Source organism: Pseudorca crassidens, chromosome 16 (assembly GCF_039906515.1).
Source record: "Pseudorca crassidens isolate mPseCra1 chromosome 16, mPseCra1.hap1, whole genome shotgun sequence".
NCBI classification, from domain to species: Eukaryota; Metazoa; Chordata; class Mammalia; order Artiodactyla; family Delphinidae; genus Pseudorca; species Pseudorca crassidens.
In genome coordinates this window covers 28,280,373-28,300,022 of record NC_090311.1, presented here as the reverse complement: position 1 = coordinate 28,300,022, position 19,650 = coordinate 28,280,373, and the positions used below count along the sequence as shown (strand labels likewise).

Below are 19,650 nucleotides of genomic sequence, written 5' to 3'. Positions count from 1 at the left end.
ATAATTACAATTTCTTTTCTTGTGGTGAGAACATTTAAAATCTACTCTCTTAGCAATTTTCAAGTATATAATACAGTATTGTTAATTATAGTTACAATGCTGTATATTAGATCCCCAGAACTTATTCATTTTATAAGTGGAAATTTGTTCTCTTTGACCAACATTTCCCCATTTCCCCCACCCCCCAGCCCCAGAAACTACCACTCTACTCTTTTTCTATGCATTTGGCTTTTTTTTAGATTCCACATACAAGTGACATCACATAGTTATTTGTCTTTCTCTGAATTTCTAAAGTGCATCTCTTTTAGACAGTTGTTAAGTCGGATCATTTATACTTTTAAATTAAAATATTTGGACCATTTAATGTAATTACTGATCTTGCATTTGTTTCTATTTGTCCTATTTTTTAATTCCTTCTTTACTGCCTTCTTTGGGTTAATCAAATATTTTTTAGTATTTCATTTTAGTTCCTCTAGTGGCTTTTATTTATACCACTGGATTTTTCAAGTGGTTGTTTTAGGGATTGCAATATGCATCATTAACTTATCACAGTCTACTTACATTTACTATTATACCATTGTACATACAATGTATGAGATACATAACTGTATAATTCCATTTACCACACCATCCTGTCCATTGTGTTATTGTTGCCATATATATTATTTCTACATATTTGTGGTAGCTTTAAAGTAGATGCAAAAATGTTTTGATACTACTCCCTATCTCCTCTTCTCCTGAGTGTGGGCCATACTAGTGACTCATTTCTAACCTACAGAATGAGGTGGTAGCGACAGTGTGTGATTTCCAAGACTAGGTTGTGAGGACACTCAGGTAGGCTTATGGAGAAGCCCACATGGTAAAAAAACTGAGGCCTCCTGCCAACAAGCATGTGAGCAAGCATCTTGCAAGGAGATTCTAGGGTCCCAGACAAGCCTTCAGATGAATGCAGCCCCCACCAACATCTTGATGGCAACTTGTGACACACCCTGAGCCAGAACCACCCAGCTAAGCCACTCCTGAATTCCCAACCCACGGAAACTGTAAGATAATAAATATTTAGTGTTTTAAGCCATTAATTTTGGAGAAAATTTGTTATAGAGTAATAGATAATTAATGCAATATATTATAAATCCCATAATACAATGCCATTTTTGTTATAAACAATCAGTTGTCCTTTAAATAAATTAAGAAAAGAAAAGAAGTCTTTCACTTTTGCCTGTACAATTACCATTTCTAGTGCTCTTCATTCCTTTCTATAGATCTGAGTTTCCTCCCGGTATCATTTCCTTCAGCATTTCTTGCAGTATAAGTCTGCTGACAACAAATCTGCTCAAATTTGAAAATATTTTAATTTTACTCTCATTTTGCAAGGATTTTTTGCTTAGTATAGTATTTTGAATTCATGGTTTTATTTTTCTTCTTTCAAACTTTAGAGATGTTGTCCTATTGTCTTCTGCCTATTTCAAATGAGATGTCAGCTGTCATTCTTTGTTGTATGTAATATCTTTTTTCTCTGGCTACTTTTAAGAATTTTTTTTTTACCTTTGGTTTTCAGCAGCTGACTACAAAGTGTTTAGGTGTAGTTTTCTTCATATTTACCATATTTGAGGTTCACTAAGAGTTTGGGATCTATGGGTTGATGTTTTTGACTAAATTTGGGGAAATCTTGGTCATTATTTCTTCAAATATTTCTTCATCTTTCCTCCTCTGTTTATGTGATTCCAATTAGACATGCTAAATTACTTGATACTGTCTCACTGTCACTACAGCTCTGTTCTCCCCGTCCCCAATCTTTCTTCTTTTCAGCTTGTATAACTTCTATTTATCTGTCTTATAGTTCATTGGCCCCTTTCTTCTGCAGTATCCTTCCTGCTCTTTTAAGTCTATCCAGTTAATCTTTATTTTAGCTGTTGTACTTTTCAATTCCAGAATTTCCATTTGGCTCTTTTTAATAGTTCCATTTCTCTGGTGATGGTCCCTATCTATTCATTCATTATGGCCATCTCTTCTTTTAAATATCTGAACATATTTACATTAGCTGTTTTAAATTCCTCATGAGCTAAATCTATTATCTCAGTCATCACACAATGAGTTATATTTTTTCCTCTACAGTATGTGTCACATTTTTGCTTGTCATATTTTCACTTCTTTGTATTCTAGTAATTTTTATTGTATGATATACATTGTGTATGATATGTTATAGATGGTCTGGATTATACTGTTCCTTTAATGTGTGTTGAATTTTGTTTTGACATTCAGTTAAACTACAGGAAGATCCTCTTGATCCTATTAGGCTTGGTTTTATATCATGTAGGTTGGGTTTTGTCCTGAGTCTTAAGGTATGGCATTTATTGTAGGTATTATTCTTACTCCTAAAGTTGTCCTAGCTGGGGTCTCAAAGGAATGCCTGTAGTGCTCATCAAGGTCTCTCTACTCTGGCCGGACTATAAATCCAATATTTCTGAGCACTGTGCACCCTCAGGTATCTCTGCTCAGCTCTCGGCCCCACAGAAGCAACTCTGACTCAGGACTCACAGAAGCTTGCCCTGTGCATGCCCAGCCCAGCCCTTGGCCAAAGACCTGAGATAAATCCCCAAGAAGATTCCTGCCCCTATATCCATTTGCTGCTGTCTATCCTCCTTTACTCTGACCTACAAATCTCAGCCCTCTCAAACCTATGAAAACGAAAGCAGATGGTTGTTGTAATAAGCCATTGAGATTTTGAAGTTATCTGTTGCACAGCCAAAAAAAAAAAAGGACACAGTGTGATATTAGCTGTTTTGACTGGATCAGCTGAGCACTTCACTTTTCCATCAAACATGCATAACCCTTATTATCTGGGTAAACTATTATCTTCTAAGACCCAACTCATGATACCTCCTCTATGAAGCCTACAGAATTAGTCCCTATCTCCTACATGCTCTACAGGGCAGGGATTCTTTTCGTCTATTTTATGTACCGATGTATATCAAGCACCTAGAGCACTGCTTGGTATGTAGCAGGCCCTCCATAAATAGTTGCAGAATTAATGAGTTAACACACTGAACTACTTTAAGTTATATATCAAAATATATATTCATATTCCCAATGATCATGCTCCTCTTTCACACAGAGCTATACAGGATCTCACAGGATTCATTTCCACATTAGGAAGGTTGGGCTTTGATTTTAGGTACTTGGGAGCACCTGAAATATTCAAATAAGCAAGTATATTTGTTAGAATTAGAACTGGTTCTAAGTAACTGAGCACCCCCAAATACAAGGGGGAAAAGTGTGTTTGTGTGTGTGTGTGTGTGTGTGTGTGTGTGTGTGTGTATATACAAACAATTTTTTTTCCAGATGAAGACAAAAAGGTATTCCAAGGTAAATCATCCTGGTCACTTATCGTCATATCATTTTTTTTTTGGAGGGGGGTGCGTTGGGTCTTCGTTGCTGCACACAGGCTTTCTCTAGTTGCAGTGAGCGGGGGCTACTCTTCGTTGCAGCGCATGGGCTTCTCATTGTGGTGGCTTCTTTTGTTGCAGAGCATGGGCTCTAGGCGAGCAGGCTTCAGTAGTTGTGGCTCACGGGCTCTAGAGTGCAGGCCCAGTAGTTGTGGCGCACAGGCTTAGTTGCTCCATGGCAAGTGGGATCTTCCCGGACAAGGGCTTGAATCCGTGTCCCCTGCATTGGCAGGTGGATTCTTAACCACTGTGCCACCAGGGAAGTCCTTCATATCATTTTTGAAAAACAGGTTTACTGAGTTATAATTGACATACTATATAATTAATCCATTCAAAGTGTACAATCCAATAGGTTTTAGTAAAGTCCCAGAGTTGTGCAATCTGCACCACTATCAATTCTAAAACATTTTCATCATTTCAAAAATAAACTCAATACCCACTAGCAGTCACTTCCCATTTCCCTCCATAAAATCTCCCCATCCATCCCATCCCTAGACAACCTGTAATCTACTTTCCGTCTCTATAGACAGAAAGATTTGCCTATTCCATATAAATGGAATCATACAATATGTGATCTTTTGTGACAGGCTTCTTTCACTTAGCATGGTATTTTCAAGGTCTTCATATAATTTTCAAATACAAAGATAATCAGCTTAAAACACAAAGAATAATTAAGAGCACAGATTACAAAGCCAGACTATCTGGATTTATCTTCTATCTCCACCCCATATTAAAGTTATGTGGGCTTCCCTGGTGGCGCCGTGGTCAAGAATCCACCTGCCACAAAACAAACAAACAAACAAAAGAATCCACCTGCCAATGCAGCGTACATGGGTTCAAGCCCTGGTCTGGGAAGATCCCACATGCCACGGAACAACTAAGCCTGTGCACCACAACTGCTGAGCCTGTGCTCTAGAGCCCACATGCCACAACTACTGAGCCCGTGTGCCACAACTACTGAAGCCGGCATACCTAGAGCCCGTGCTCCACAACAAGAGAAGCCATCACAGTGAAAAGCCCGTGCACCACAATGAAGAGTAGCCCCCGCTCGCCTCAACTAGAGAAAGCCCACGCGCAGCAACAAAGACCCAATTCAGCCAAAAAAAAAAAAGGAATAAAATAAATTAATTTTTTAAAAATTACATGATTTGGCTTCCCTGGTGGCGCAGTGGTTAAGAATCCGCCTGCCAATGCAGGGGACATGGGTTTGAGCCCTGGTCCAGGAAGATCCCACATGCCGTGGAGCAACTAAGCCCGTGCGCCACGACTACTGAGCCTGCGCTCTAGAGCCCGCGTGCCACAACCACTGAGCCCACGCGCCTAGAGCCCGTGCTCCACAACAAGAGAAGCCACCTCAATGAGAAGCCCACACGCAGCAATGAAGACCCAGCACAGCCAAAAATAGAATAAATAATTTTTTTAAAAAAATTACGTGATTTGAGGCAAGTTACCTAACTTCTCTGTGCCTTAATTTCCTCACCTATAAAATGGGTTTAGTAATAGAACCTGCCTCACAGGATCACAGTGAAATTTATATTTGTTAGTATACATAAAGCACTTAGAATAGTACCTTACATATAGTAAGCACTACACAGGAGTTAGCTGTTATTATTATTACTGTTGTTATCATCATCATCTGCGTTAAAGAGGAGATTATGGATAGATAGTCTCAAAATCTTTTTCATAGGTGGGGAATGACTGCTAATGAATACAAGGTTCTTTTTCAGGGTGATGAAAATGTTCTGGAACTAGACAGTGGTGATGATTGCACACCTTTGTAACAGACCCAAAAAACCCCACTCAATCGCATACTTTAAAAGGGTGAATTTCATGATTTGCGACTTATATCTCAATTTTAAAAACTGAGTGGCTCTCTTGTTTCAGAAACTGCTGTACTTCAAGCAAAAAATAGTGAAGGCATACATGGATATCCTGCCTTGAAAAAAGCTAGAAATTTAAATAGCCTCCCTATTTCTGCCCCGCCCCATCCCCAAGATTTTCCTGTACTTATGTTTTAAAAATGTGTCCTCGCTATTAGCTGCAAATGGAGGGTAGGTAATACAGTGTTTGATTATGTGGACTTTCACTGGGCATGGCTACATAAAGGAGTAAATTTAAGATGAGAAATCATTTTTGCTACTAAATTGTATTAAGTAATAACTACATTCATAACAGTTAAGAGCTCAGAATTAAGTCAGAGAGAATTAGGTTCAGTTCTTGGCTCTGCCAGTTGTCAAGCTATGTGACCTTGGGTAAGTCACTTAAACCATTCTGAACTTTTGTTTCCTCATATGTAAACTGAAGATAACAATAGTAATTTATTTCATGGTGTGTTATGAGGATTAAGTTTGATCGTATAGGTAAAACATTTAATACACTTCCTGGTAAATAGTAAGCACTCAGGTATTTTGTAAATGTCACCTATGAGGATTGTGCTGATGATGATGATGATGATGATGATGAAGGGGGAAGAGAAGGAGAACTGTCATCGTCCTGCAGACTGATTGTAACAATAATACAGATGAGGCAGCAACTTCTGGGTGGGGTTAACTGCTCAAAACTGTTACTGTCTTTTTGAGAGGAAGGGGGAGTAATGTGACTGTTGTTACTGGTCACAAGGACATAGCAATTGGCATCCCCTTCTACGCTAAGCTCTAAATGAACTGTGTATTCCCACAAGGATTCGGCAGCAGTTTCACTTACAAGATCCTTGCCTATGGGTCTAAGAAAACCTTTGCCAAATGCCTTCCAGTGATAGAAGAGGAATATGAAATTAATTTATTTACTCTTCTAAAAAAACCCTCTACTTCTAGGAAAAACATTAACACTATCGTTCAGTCCTTCAAACTCATCTACCTTTGAAAAATTGTTCTTTGGCTTGACATTTACAATTTAAGATTGCCACTGCCCTACTTTAGACTCTCACCGTCTTTTCTTTGGGACCATGGCAATAGCTTCCTAATTGGTTCCCTACCAGTCTTATCTCCCTCTGTTCTATTTTCCACACTGCAACTAGGATTACTGTTTTTTAATACAAAATCTCATAATTCTTTACTGCTTGGAGTTCACAAGAGCTTCCCATCCATCACTGGTAGGAAGTATCTAAAACTCCTATGCAGATCGTACAAAACTCTTCATGATCTGGTCCCCATGCGTAAGTTTGGCCTCATTTCTGGACATTCCCCACCCACCATACACCCTAAACTCTAGCCTCATCAAAATACTGGCAGTTCTCTGCAAGGCAGTACAGCTTTGTAACACATATTATTAGAACACAATACATCTACAGACTGCTTTTCAAACACATTATCTCATGTGTGTGCTGTTGCTTCCTGTGATCAGGGTGAATATGAAGTGCTTATTTTTGTTAACTGATCACTGCAAGGAAGAGCAATCAATAACTAGCAAATCACTGATATTTTTGCCAGTGTCTGACTGACACTTTTATTGTGAATAATAATTATATTTTACTTTTTAAGTATTTGGAGTAACGAGAAGAGAATGTTGACCAAGCCTAATTCCCACCTATGGAATATAAGAATAAAGTTTGAGGGACTTCCCCAGTGGTCCAGTGGCTAAGGCTCCACACTCTCAATGCAGGGGGCCCAGGTTTGATCCCTAGTCAGGGAACTAGATCCCACATGCTACAACTAAGAGTTCGCATGTTGCAACTAAAGATCCTGCATGCAGCAGTGAAGATCCTGCGTGCCCCAACTAAGAGCCAGTGCAGCCAAACAAATAAATATTAAAAAAAAAAAAGAATAAAGTTTGAACATACTGGTAAAATTCAACACAAAGATTTCCAGTAATTTACTGTTATTAATTAAAGCAAACCTCTTACTTAAGATAACCAGTTAATTTCAAAATAAAAGTATAAGCAGGGCTGTAACAAATGTATTAAATGTCCTTCTCGTTCTATGTTAGATTTTTAGCCTTGGTTTATTAACTGTTCGGCTTTAAAACTAGATGAAAATACTGACATTGAGATACTTTATTCTTACAATCGTCAAGTCACTAAATAAAGCTAAATATAGCGTCACATTTCAACAACTTTCATTCTTTTTACTTTAATATTGACTGATTACCCTGCAGAATTATCACAGTTGACTAGCAGGTCAAGGCAGCAAGACTACAAGAGAAACAAAACAAAAACTGGACTTCTTCATGTCTACAGTGGTCCAGATATTATAATTACTGAACAACATCTAGACAGTGGCAGCAAAAAGACCAGGTAATGTACACTATAGGTCTGAAGACCATACGTATTAGTATTATGCTCCACAGTCTGGCTACATGCTCAAGAATACAATACAGGACCCCCAACAGGAACTGACAAAGGTCTGGTTTTAATGTAAACTCACTCTCCTCTTACCTGATCCTCCAGGGGTTCTGTTTCCTGATAAGCAGATCTAAACTGTAAGACGATAATATCCCAAAGAGGTTCTGGCACTGAGCCCCAGAAATCCTTAAAGCAACAGACACGTCTAAAAGAAGAAAACCAGACCACTCACTCGCTTCTCTATTCTCTTCTCTGACTCTAGGGAACACGAAAATGCCTTGCCAAAGAGAAGATATAAAATTCCTTCTGAGGCAAAATGTTTTTAAATAGAGATGGTCTGCTGTTGATTATGTCATTCCCTGTCACCTGGAACATTTTGGAAGACTCCTTGGAAATGACCTCTGGGCCAGACCAAGCTATATGTGGGCTGGTGAATCCTTTCTATTTATGGAGGCTGAATAACTTGGAACCTCCTAGAGTGACTAACAAAAATGTAAATTAACTCACAACAGGACAATAAGGTTGCATCACAAACCATTTTTAAAAATCCAGAATGTGGGAAACTATATGACAAAATTCTTTAATAAAATAAACTATAATCAAAAATTAAAATGAAGGGCTTCCCTGGTGGCGAAGCGGTTAAGAATCCACCTGCCAATGCAGGGGACACGGGTTCGAGCCCTTGTCCGGGAAGATCCCACATGCCGAGAAGCAACTAAGCCCGTGCGCCACAACTACTGAGCCTGCGCTCTAGAGCCTGTGAGCCACAACTACTGAAGCCCTTGCGCCTAGAGCCCGTGCTCCGCAACAAGAGAAGCCACCACAACGAGAAGCCTGCACACCGCAATGAAGAGCAGCCCCCGCTCGCCGCAACTAGAAAAAGCCCACGGGCAGCAACGAAGACCCAACACAGCCAAAAATAAATTAATTAATTTTTAAAAATTCAAATGGAAATGGAAGGAAAGGCAACTTATCAATTAAAAGCTACTTAAGAAACATATTAGCTGAATGCAATGGGTGCCGTTTCTTGGATCCTGATTCAAACAAATCAATTGTTTAAGAAATTGAGACAAATGGCAGAAATTTTGAACACTGACTAGTTTCTTGATTATATTAAGGAACTACTGCTGCTTTTTTTTAGGTGACAGTAATGGTACTGTTGTCATATATAAATAAAAGGGAATCCTTTTTGTTTTCTAAGTCGCTAGAACCAGAGGATCTACAAAACGGCAAAGGGAGGTGGAACGCAGGAACCAACTTAGCTTTCTACATCTTTTTTTTTTTTTTAACTTTATTTATTTTTGGCTGTACTGGGTCTCCGTTGAGGTGCGCGGGCTTCTCATTGCGGTGGCTTCTCTTGTTGCGGTGCGCGGGCTTTCAGTAGTTGTGGCATACGAGCTCAGTAGTTGTGGCTCGCAGGCTCAGTAGTTGTGGCCCACGGGCTTAGTTGCTCCGCGGCATGTGGGATCTTCCCGGACCAGGGCTCGAACCCATGTCCCCTGCACTGGCAGGCAGATTCTTAACCACTGCGCCATCAGTGAAGCCCAGCTTTCTACATCTTAAATTGAGTGTTGGATACATGGACATTTATTGTATTGTTCTTTATTCATTTTTGCAAATCTTAAATACATTATTAGCAAAAGGTCAAAAAGCCAAAGAATGCTACCTGGATTTGTAGTTTCAGAGCCTTTCCTGTTTTGAGGTGCCACCCATTTCTGACTGTAGAGTCGACATCACATAGGATCCAGGGAGGAGCTCCCTGAGCAGTCCCAGCTGCAGACAAAATCCTCCCAGCCCCTTCACATCTCACAGAGCACTGGTGAGTAGTGCGGCAAACATGAAAAAAGCACAACTACCAATAACCATGTGACCATATAAGTCACTCCTGTTCTTCAGTCACCTGCTTACCTGAGGCCTGCTATGGCACACTGGTTAAGAGGGTGGGCTTTGGAGAAAAATAGATTTGAGTTTGATTTCCTGTTCTATCACTTAACAGCAACATAAACTTTAGGGCAAGTTTCTTAACCAGTTTGTACCTTAGTTTCTCCATATGCAAAATGAGGATTACAACAGCACGTTCTTTATAAAATTGTTCTGAAGATTAAATAGGAATGCAGTTAGTACTATGACTGGCTAAAATATTAGCTGCTGTTATTATATTATTGTTGTTGTTTTATATTCCTTTCCCTTCATTTGAATTCAGACTGCTAGTGAAACCAAAGACATATAATTATAATTAATAATATACTTAATGCTATCATATTGTTGTAGGAAAGAAAAAGAGACATATCTGATTAGAGTAGAAAATAGGGACATGGAAGTAAATTAGAATATATATGGACAGTCTGGATCAGATTCGAGGGCCAGGTAACAAGTGTCAAGCAGTAGAATAATATAAGCAAAATAATAGTAAAGTAGTATTTCAGGGCCATGACTCAGACAATGGTCTACATAAGATAGACTGGGTCTATGGCACTGGGCTCCAGGACAGCATTTTGGTGCATTTGTGGCAACCCAGTTTTTTTTTCTTTAGCACCCTACAGAGTGCTATTTCATATGACTGAGCCTTGCTTTACAATAAAGTGACCAGGTATATGCAGCATGACTATTCATCATGACAATTCTGAACCAGATCCAGAAATGAGACAGAAATGCCAAAGGTTTCTGCATGGCTGGGGATGGGAGGAAAGAATAAACTAGAAAGCGGGAGGACACGGGGTGTGAGGCTGGGAGTTCAGCACAACTCGGCACATTCACTGCAACTTTTTCTGCTGATGGGACAGATCATTTATCGTAAGAGAATCAATCACCTCATGAAAACAATGCAGAGTGTGTGCTGGGCCCAGAACCCACGGCTAGAACGTCAGCAGTGACTATTCTCTCTGGGGCCCTACTCCCACCATGTGCTTGTCAGCAACACAGACACTCACACGCCACTTTCAGAAACCACAGACCCCACAGGAGCGGCTAAAACAGATGTAGAGAAATTAGCTCTGTGGCTGGGTTGACAGTTACGCTTACAAGGTGAAGGAAGAAATGGGGACTCTACTAGTTTATTGAACCCATGCATTTAAAGGAGGCTAAGAGAATTTTCTTCCCTTATCCCTCCCTTAAGAGTTCCCCTCTCTGTATCACAGAGCTGCCTCCTTACAGACTGACTCATTTTGTGGGTTCCATCTGTTGAGGGCATGCTATGTACCAGGCAAGGCTAAAAGGTGCTTGGGATTTATCAGTGAATGAAACAAAGGTTCCTGCCCTTGAAGAACTTCCTCCGTGAGGGATGGGGAAGGCAGACAACAGCATTTTAGGAAGTGACAGGTGTTTTGGCAAAATGAAAAAGCAGGGTGAAGGGATGAGGAGTGAGGAGGAGAGGGCAGTTGGATATTGAATCTACCAGCTGATAAGAATGTTACCTTAAAAATTCTGTCACTTCCTGCAATTTATTACGACACTCCCTCACCAGTCATCACACTAGCAGAAGGTGATTAGGAAAACAAGACAACAGCATTGGGTTTATTTCAGGGTCAAAAGAAAATAAATACAACTATTTTCTTCATACTTTTTATTTTCTGAAAGATGAATGCAAATGTGGTCTAAAGAAGGAAGGTGCTAACTGAACTGAAGCAAAGTGACATCAAATAGACTTCTCCCCTTCCTCTCCTCCGAGCTAGTCTTCGGTCTGCTGGCATGTGGCCTATGACTTCTGCATACTCTGAGGCCGGGCTGCCTGGGCACTCCCACACAGCCTGTTCGAAATGTCCAAGTCATCAGCAAACTGTAACCCCAGCCCTATAAGCTAATCATATCTTTCTTATTGCTTTTTTTTGGAAGATCAATCAAAGCAAGACAAACAAGAGTTGATGGCCTAAGGCTGAAAAAGGAGGGGTGATACACAATTATATAGCCCAATGTTAGGTGCATTCTCCTCCTCCACAAAGTAGCCCCTCTATTCCCACCCCCCCAAAAAAAGATCAGAGAGAGAGAAATAAACACTTTAACAGGGGTTGATGCTAAAAGGTAGGATTAAAGATTTGCATTTCTACTTGCAAATTTTCTACAATTAAGAGGTATAATTTTTATAATTCGGGGAAAATAGTTAAAAAAAAAAAAAAAAAAAAACCCAATCATGAACCAAAAGAGATAGCCCTGAGACTACTGCACAACACCCTAGCAGTTATGGCTGCTAAAGAGCTACCTGCTGAACCATGTCAATATTTTGTGAGATATACTTAGGTGAGATTTATACCCGGAGCAGAGAGTGATCCACAGAGTAAGGAAACTATAATTTTACATATCTTATATTTACAATCATGCTGACGACTACAGTTATGCTGAATATGGCACTCTCATTCTTCACAACAGCTTTTTAAATTCTGACTCAAAGCAGGAGGGAAAAGCTGATCTAACGGTGAAATAAGCTTATATTGGAATTGTGAGATGTTTACCATAAATTTATATACATAGGGTTCAAAAATATTGAAGACTTTTATTAATCTTCTTATGCTTGAAGCTTAAGCTTAGCTTAGGATTTTGGGTTGCAGCCTCCTGATGCCATCTTATTTCTTTGGAGGACAAATCCTGAAAGAGTATTTGACAAGGCTTAATACCATTTATGATGAAAATGCTCAGTAAACTAGGAATACACAGAGGAGAACACCTTAACCTGACAAAGGTACACCTAAAACCTAAAACAAACATTACATGAAATGGGGAAACTTTAGACTCATTCTCTTTAAGACTGAGAACAAGACAAAGATGTTCACTAGCATAGCAACTGTTTTGACACTGTCCTGGAAGTTCTGGTCAGTGCTGTAAAGGAAAGATAAATAAGAAGTATAAGGATGAGAAAGGAACAACAAAACTATCACTATTTTCAAAGGATATGATTAACTATGGGGGAAAAGAAACAACAGAAAACAGGAGACTATTTGAATAAGACAGTGAAGCCAGGCTGTGAAATACAAGATCAGCTTACAATAATCAATACCTTTTCTCTTAAACTACCAATAGCTAACTAGAAAACAACAGTAATAGAAATAGACATGATTCACAATAGCAACAAAACTATCAAGTAGTAGAAATTAATTCAACCAAGAATATACTCTTAGACCTTTATGGAGAAAACTTTGAAGTTCTAATAAAGGACTTAGAAATGAACTGATGAAGTATTTAGGGGTAAAGGGTCATGATGTCTGCAACTAATAACTCAAATGAGTCAGCAAAATGCACAGAACTGAAGAGAGGGAGTAATGAAGCAAATATGGCAAGATGCTAACATCTGGTGACTCTAGGTAAGGGATATACAGGAGCTCTTTGCACTAATCTTAGAACTCTTCTGTTAGTTTTAAATTATTTCCAAATAAAACAAAAATTCTGAAAAAAATAAGCTGAGTAAATGAAGAAACACATTACATACTCTTGAATGAAGTAAGTTAATATCAAAAAGATGTCAAGCCTCTCCCAAATAATTGATAAATTCAATGTAATCCCAATAAAAATTCCTCAAAAAATTTGAGGAACTTGATAAACATATTCCAAATGTTATATGGAAAAACAATGGCACAGAAGTAGCTAAGAAAATTTAAAAATGAAGAACAGAGATGGGGCACTTGTGCCAGTCATGAGGATGTATTACCAAATCACTGTAATAAAATCAGAGCAATAAAAAACAGAGCAAAGGGCTTCCCTGGTGGCGCAGTGGTTGAGAGTCCGCCTGCCGATGCAGGGGACACGGGTTCGTGCCCCGGTGCGGGAAGATCCCACATGCCACGGAGCGGCTGGGCCCGTGAGCCATGGCCGCTGAGCCTGCGCGTCCGGAGCCTGTGCTCCGCAACGGGAGAGGCCACAGCAGTGAGAGGTCTGCGTACCGCAAAAAACCAAAAAAACAGAGCAAGAACTGACAAACTAATGTAACAGAATAGAGGCTTAGAGCTAGACTGGTGTATCCATGGGAACCATATAGGAGAAAGAGGGTACCACAATGTAATGGAGGAAAGCATGGGGTTTGGGGATATGTTATTGGAAAAACCGGCTCATTAAATGGAGAATAATAGGGCTGGATTCCTATCTAACACCACGTGCAATGTGGGCTCTAGATGAATTAAAGAAATGACCTACGGACTGGGAGGGCCTTCTTAAACAAAACTTGAAAAACTCTAAGCCAAAGAATTTATTTACCTGATTACATTGAAATTAAGAATTTTTCTTGATGAAAGGACAACAAAGACAAAATTAACATATGAGAAGATATCTGCAAAGTTACTATAAGTGAACATCTATAAACTGTCTTCCACAAGTCAACAGCAACACAGATAGTAACTGCAATAGAAGAAGACAGGAATAAGTAATTTACAGATGAAACTATATGCATAAGAGATGCTCACAATCATCAGTAACCAAAGAAATACAAATAAAAATGACAAGGTATCACTTTGCACCTATGAGATTATAAAAGGTGGAGAGCTAGAGAAAGCTGAGTGCTGGTTGGGACATGAGGATACAGGACCCCTCAAACACTTCTGGCAGGAGAGAGAGTGGTGCAGCCATTGTGGGGAGGAATCTGGCACAGTTTGATCAAATTCAGGACATGCAAGCCTATGACGCAGTGATTCCCTTCGAAGTGTATATCCCACAAGTATATTACACAGCTTTATAAGTGGACCGGTATGAAGATGCTCACTGCAGCAATGTTTGTGGTGGTAGGAAGTAGAGACAACCTGAGTATCTATCACACAGAGAGGAGATAAGTAAAACTGTGGTTCACACACAGCATGGAATATAATGCAGCATTTGGAAGCAAAGAATTAGATGTACATGTAGAAACACAGGTGTATCTTAAAAACAGTACTCAGAGAAAAAAGAAGCAAAATGAAATACATTACAAATTAAAATACATATGAAACAAATATCCCCACTTTGCAAGATCCTATACAGACAAAAAGAAACGTTACATGTGTTCAAATGAGCATCTGTGAAGCATGAGGTGAATGGGAGGAGAAGGGAATTAAAAACAAAAGAAATCTTTTAGGCTCCTTGCATGTTAAAAAAGAATTCAAATGACCTATGATAAAAATAAAATTAGAATTGTTTCCTTCCCCTAAGTTTCCAACTTTCCTAACAACAAAAGCAACTTTGGTTGCCAGCTCTGTTGATGAGTAACAGCTTTTCATCCTTTTTCAAGCAGGAAGGGAAAAATTCAGGGATCAGCAGAGTACTAAAGGGATCAGTGGAAAATAGTCACGAATCAGTGTTTTTGTTCTCATGACCTGACAACCTGACTGAAAAGACCCCATTACCTCTTGATTAGGAGTGATTCAGCTCAAGACACGTTGCTGGCGTCAAGTTTTCATGTCCTTTGAAACTATTTACTTTCAGAACCTCTTCATATACAATCCTTTGGCCTCCTCACAGTGATTCCACACTATTTAAAATCTAAAAATTCTAGAGCTAGAGAGCACCTGGTTATTCTACAGATGAGGAAACACAGGCCAGAGGAGGATTGCGGTTTAGGCTCACACAGCTGGTAGGAAAGGCAAGCTCTTACTGACTGTGCCCTTGTCCCCCTTCTGTCTCTCTGGCCCAGCAGCCAGAGTGATCCTGTTAAAACATTAAGTCATCAGAAGCTTCTCTGTTCAAAACCCTCTACTGGCTCCCCCCTCACTCAGAGGAAAGGCCAAAATCCTTACAAAACGGCCTACACGGCTGTGCCCCTCCCCACTCCCACCACCTCTCATCTGCTGCACTTTCCCCTCGCCCACGTGGGGACCGCCTGGCCACTGTGACCTCATCATCCCTCACACATGCCAAACATGCTCCTACATCAGGGCTTGGAACTTGCTCATCCCTCCGCCTCCTGCTCACTCTCTCATTCCTCTCAAGTCTTAGATCAAAAGTGATTACAGTAGAGGCCTTCTCTGACCACTGTGCACTTTGTGCGTACTCCCCCCGCCCCACTTTTTTCCTCACTTACGCCTCCTTCAGGTTCTCCACAGCACTTACGATCGTGTGACCATGATCCGTTCACATATTTATTTCCTGTTTGCTTCCACACCACCAGAATACCTACTGCATGAGGGCAGGGCTTCGTCTGCTTTGTTCACAGCTGTATCCCAGCACCAAGAACAGATACAGGTGCTCCATGACTATTTGTTGAGCCTTGGTTTAACAGCTCTTTCATCACAGAGCTGATCTGTGATCTGATTTCATGACTGCTACTTTAGACCTTTCTGCCTTTCCAGGCAAGAGACTGATATAATTAGCTCCTGGCCAACGAGACTAAACGAGACTAAGTTATCCAATCTTGAAGATTAGTTTATTCAGATGTTTTCCTAAGCAAGGCATAATAAGAAATTATTTAATATTAATTGAATTTATGTTTAAAACTTTTCATAAGTATTCTGAATGAATTTTAAGGATGCTTTAGCTGAAGATCAAGAACAATTGAGAATTTCAAAGCAGATAATCTTGTAATAATGCTGTGGGGTAGGTAATACATTAACCGACTTCAGAAACGACAGAATAATAAACCCAGAAAAAATTCAAGCCTTATACCTGGCAGTGGGTATGCAAGCCTCCATTTGCATTGTAGTTTAATTGCTTTTATCATTTAAAAAAGTTCCCCAAATTTAAAAAGTACCTGTAAGCTGAACAATCACTGAAGTGTCTGAAATTTGAGAAATCACTGTTTGCTTATTTAGCCCAACCTTGATAAAGTGAATGGGAGGGTTGAGAAGAATAATGCATTTGAAGATTCACTATGCATTCTGCAGAAAGGGTTTCCTTCTGAGGCAGAGAGAAATGAGTTTACTGGCTCTGGAGGCTTCGTAAATTGCAGTCTCCAAGTTTAGGGAAAATAAAAATCTAAACACATTCCATTTAACCCTTTTTCAGAACGAGAGCCTCATGGAGTCTTGCACTATGTTCTAAAAACGAACACCCACTCTTAGTTTTTAGGAGATCTAAATGACAATTCAAGAATTATGATTTATCATGTGCTTTAAGAGGAGAAAAAGTAGTGTAAGTTCAATCAGTGCTTGAGAGAGGCTCTGAATTGCCTCTTTCATGTGGATGAAAAAGGAATGTGAAAGGGTCTCTCGAGGTAAGAGGGACCCTAAGAAGAAAGGACCCAGAAAAGAAGAAACAAGAGATGGGAAAGGCTCTGCTTTGGGGCTGCAAGACAAAATAACTTGAACATATTTGGACAGATTGTCTATGAAGATTATTGTATCTCAGTTGAAAATTCACACAATATGAACACTGTATAAAAAACATCTTATCACATTTTCTGAGGCAGAATGTTCTCGGCTTATTGCAAGAGTTATCTGTGTGCTGCACAGACGCCATCCCCAGGCCAAATTTTAGCTATTCTCCACCATACACAAAGCACTCTATTCCAGTCTCTGACTTTAGTGAATTTAACACTGAGGTAATTTGAAAAATCTCTTTTCACTTATGTTAGCTCAATAATGATAAAGTGACCGGGAGTGTTGAGAACAACAGTGAATTTGAAGATTCACTATGCATCACGCAGAATTTTTTAAAAACATGTTTTCTCAAAACTTTGTGTCGTTGACACAATGAGTGACATATGTTTCAAATTAACACGTAAAAATCAGGGAACTTTGGAGATAGAAGGTAGTCTTAGAGGTCCTTTGATTCAATAATTTAGAGAAAAACAGGTGCTGGGGATAAACTAACTTGCTCATCACCTGGAATCTGTTCTATGCTACGAAAGTAATAAACGCAGCACCAACTCTAAGAAACCACACCTGTATGCTGGCAGGTACTTCACTTTTCAGTATACAACTACAGATTAATCAGTTCTGTAACTTCAGCTATACAAACACGTGAAGCTAAACTATGCTCAAACGCTAAATATTAGTGCTACCACTGGCTTGCCACATACCACAGCATCGGTGATTATGAAAGTGTTTAAACACAAGACGTTCATATGACTATAAAAGAATTACTGTAAAAATAGACCTAAAGGCAAGTTATCAATTACAGAATAATGTTGTGAGTGCCCTTCATTATTATATCAATATAAATGACATAGACAATAAAGGATAATGAGATTCCATTTAAAGTGGGTTTTTTTTCATTTAAAATTTAACTCTATACACCATGCATTCCCCACAGCACCTAATTTGCAGCAGACCTGGCCTGTTTGTAACCCCAATATTCCTTTATTCAACTGACAGCACTGACATCCTTTTCAAGGTTAAATACTCTGAGAAATTGATGCCTGGTGGACATTAGTACCGGCGGCAGGAATGCAGGTGTACAAAACTCCACCATAACCAAACCTGCATCTCTAGCCAAACAGGTCTTACTCTTGCTTCGGTAAGCCATTCCCCCCTTGTCTCCCTGACACAGAATCACGGACTCCTATTCCGACTGAATGTGACTCTGTGCAAGCCTGAAGAATCTCTTCATCTGTTAAATAAGGGGGCTGGACTAATGCTGGATTCTTTTCCAGCTTTCAAATTCCGCCTCATTGCCGGAGTGGCAGGGTGGTGCAGTGAAAAGAGCCCTGGGCTTGCCTGACACCATTTAAAAAGCCCACGTCTGCATCCCTCTGACTGCCGGCCCCCCGGCCTCCAACTCCCCGGCACCTCCCTGGGCCCGACTGACCTGGACCGGAGAACTCCGACGAGGGCCCGGCGCCCTGCTGCCCCTCGGGGGCTCCCGGCCGGGGCAGCGGCCGTGGCGGGGCAGGGGCGGCGCAGGCCTGGCCGCCCGGCGCGTTCCTCGGGGCGCGGGTCCCTTCCGCCCGCCGTCCCCGGACAGCGACCCGGGCTCCCCGCCCGGCCTCGCCCGGCCCCTGACCAGCTCTCCGCCGCCTGGCGGTCCCTCGGCGCAGCGGGCAGCTACGACCGCCTCTCCCAGGCCCGCTGTCACCTCCGCCCCTGGAAGCGGCGGGCGGGTCAATCCTGCGTGACTCAGCGTGGCGGCCCCGCCTCCGGACTCCCGCCCAAGCTTCCGCCTCGCGCGGCCCGCGCGGCCCGGGGGCGCCACGCTCCTTACCCGCGCGCCCACCCCCTCAGACGCCCGCCCAGCTCTCGCACTCCTTGACGGCCCGCCTTGGATGCGCCCGCCCCTTTACGTCAGAGGGGGCGGTGCCCCAGGACCTCCATTCTGGGAAACTGAGGCACCTGGCGGAGCGGCGCCGACCCTGCTAGGGCAGCTCGAGCGTTGGCTGCTCGTGGAGCGTTCAGTTCTACGTGCAGCTCCCGCTGATCGAAAGCTCCTTTCCTTCCTTGCCGATCCCTCAACCGCCACACTCCCGCTCCAACCTAGAAAAGGGTTAAATCCCATTTAGAGAAGCCGCATGCAGTTCCTGCCGGTGGTGCGGTCCTCTGTGCTGCCCGGAGGCAGTTTCCTTTATCACCTCACAAATACTCGGCGTTCACTTCGGTCTGTTCATTTTTTTCTGAGGAAAGTCTCTCAGGACACCTTTGAGAATTTAAGAGCAACGAACAGCAGAATGCAAGAACTAGGCAGGGCTGAGAGCACGCTTTTAACTCGTTCGTGAATCCTCGCGGGATTCCTTTTGTGTATTAATGGCCTCAAAGTCACACTGCTTGGTTTGTTGCTTGAATTTCTGTGCCTAGTTTCTGGGATCTACCTGGGGGATGCTGAAGAAGATGGAACAAGTCTGTCACTGTGAACGTATAACAGATAAACCTCTACAGATGGTCCCCACCTAAAACTGTTGGACTTAAGATTTTTCCACTTTACAATGCTGAGAAAATCGTAGGCATTCAGGAGGAACCACAGTAGAATTTTGAATTTCTATCTTTTTCCGGGCTGGCAATATGCTCTAGGATACTCTCTCCTGATGCTGGGCAGCGACGGTGAGGCAGCTCCCGGTCAGCCACAGGATCAGGAGGGCAAACCACCGATACACTTACAGCCGTTCTGTAC

At 41.2% G+C, this 19,650-nt stretch overlaps 1 protein-coding gene across 3 annotated transcripts in view; it reads right to left on the bottom strand.

Annotated features, from left to right (window-relative positions):
- DNMBP (dynamin binding protein) overlaps positions 1-19,152 on the bottom strand; it is a 111,093-nt gene extending 91,941 nt beyond the window's left edge. Inside the window, exon 1 of one of the 3 annotated variants that reach the window (XM_067709715.1) lies at positions 19,115-19,152. The gene's annotated coding sequence lies outside the window, so the exon portion shown is untranslated. Of the gene's footprint in view, positions 1-18,357; positions 18,742-19,114 lie in introns of those variants that run through there. The other 2 variants (XM_067709716.1, XM_067709712.1) reach the window with 2 other exon arrangements.
- Between the last annotated feature and the right edge of the window lie 498 nt (positions 19,153-19,650).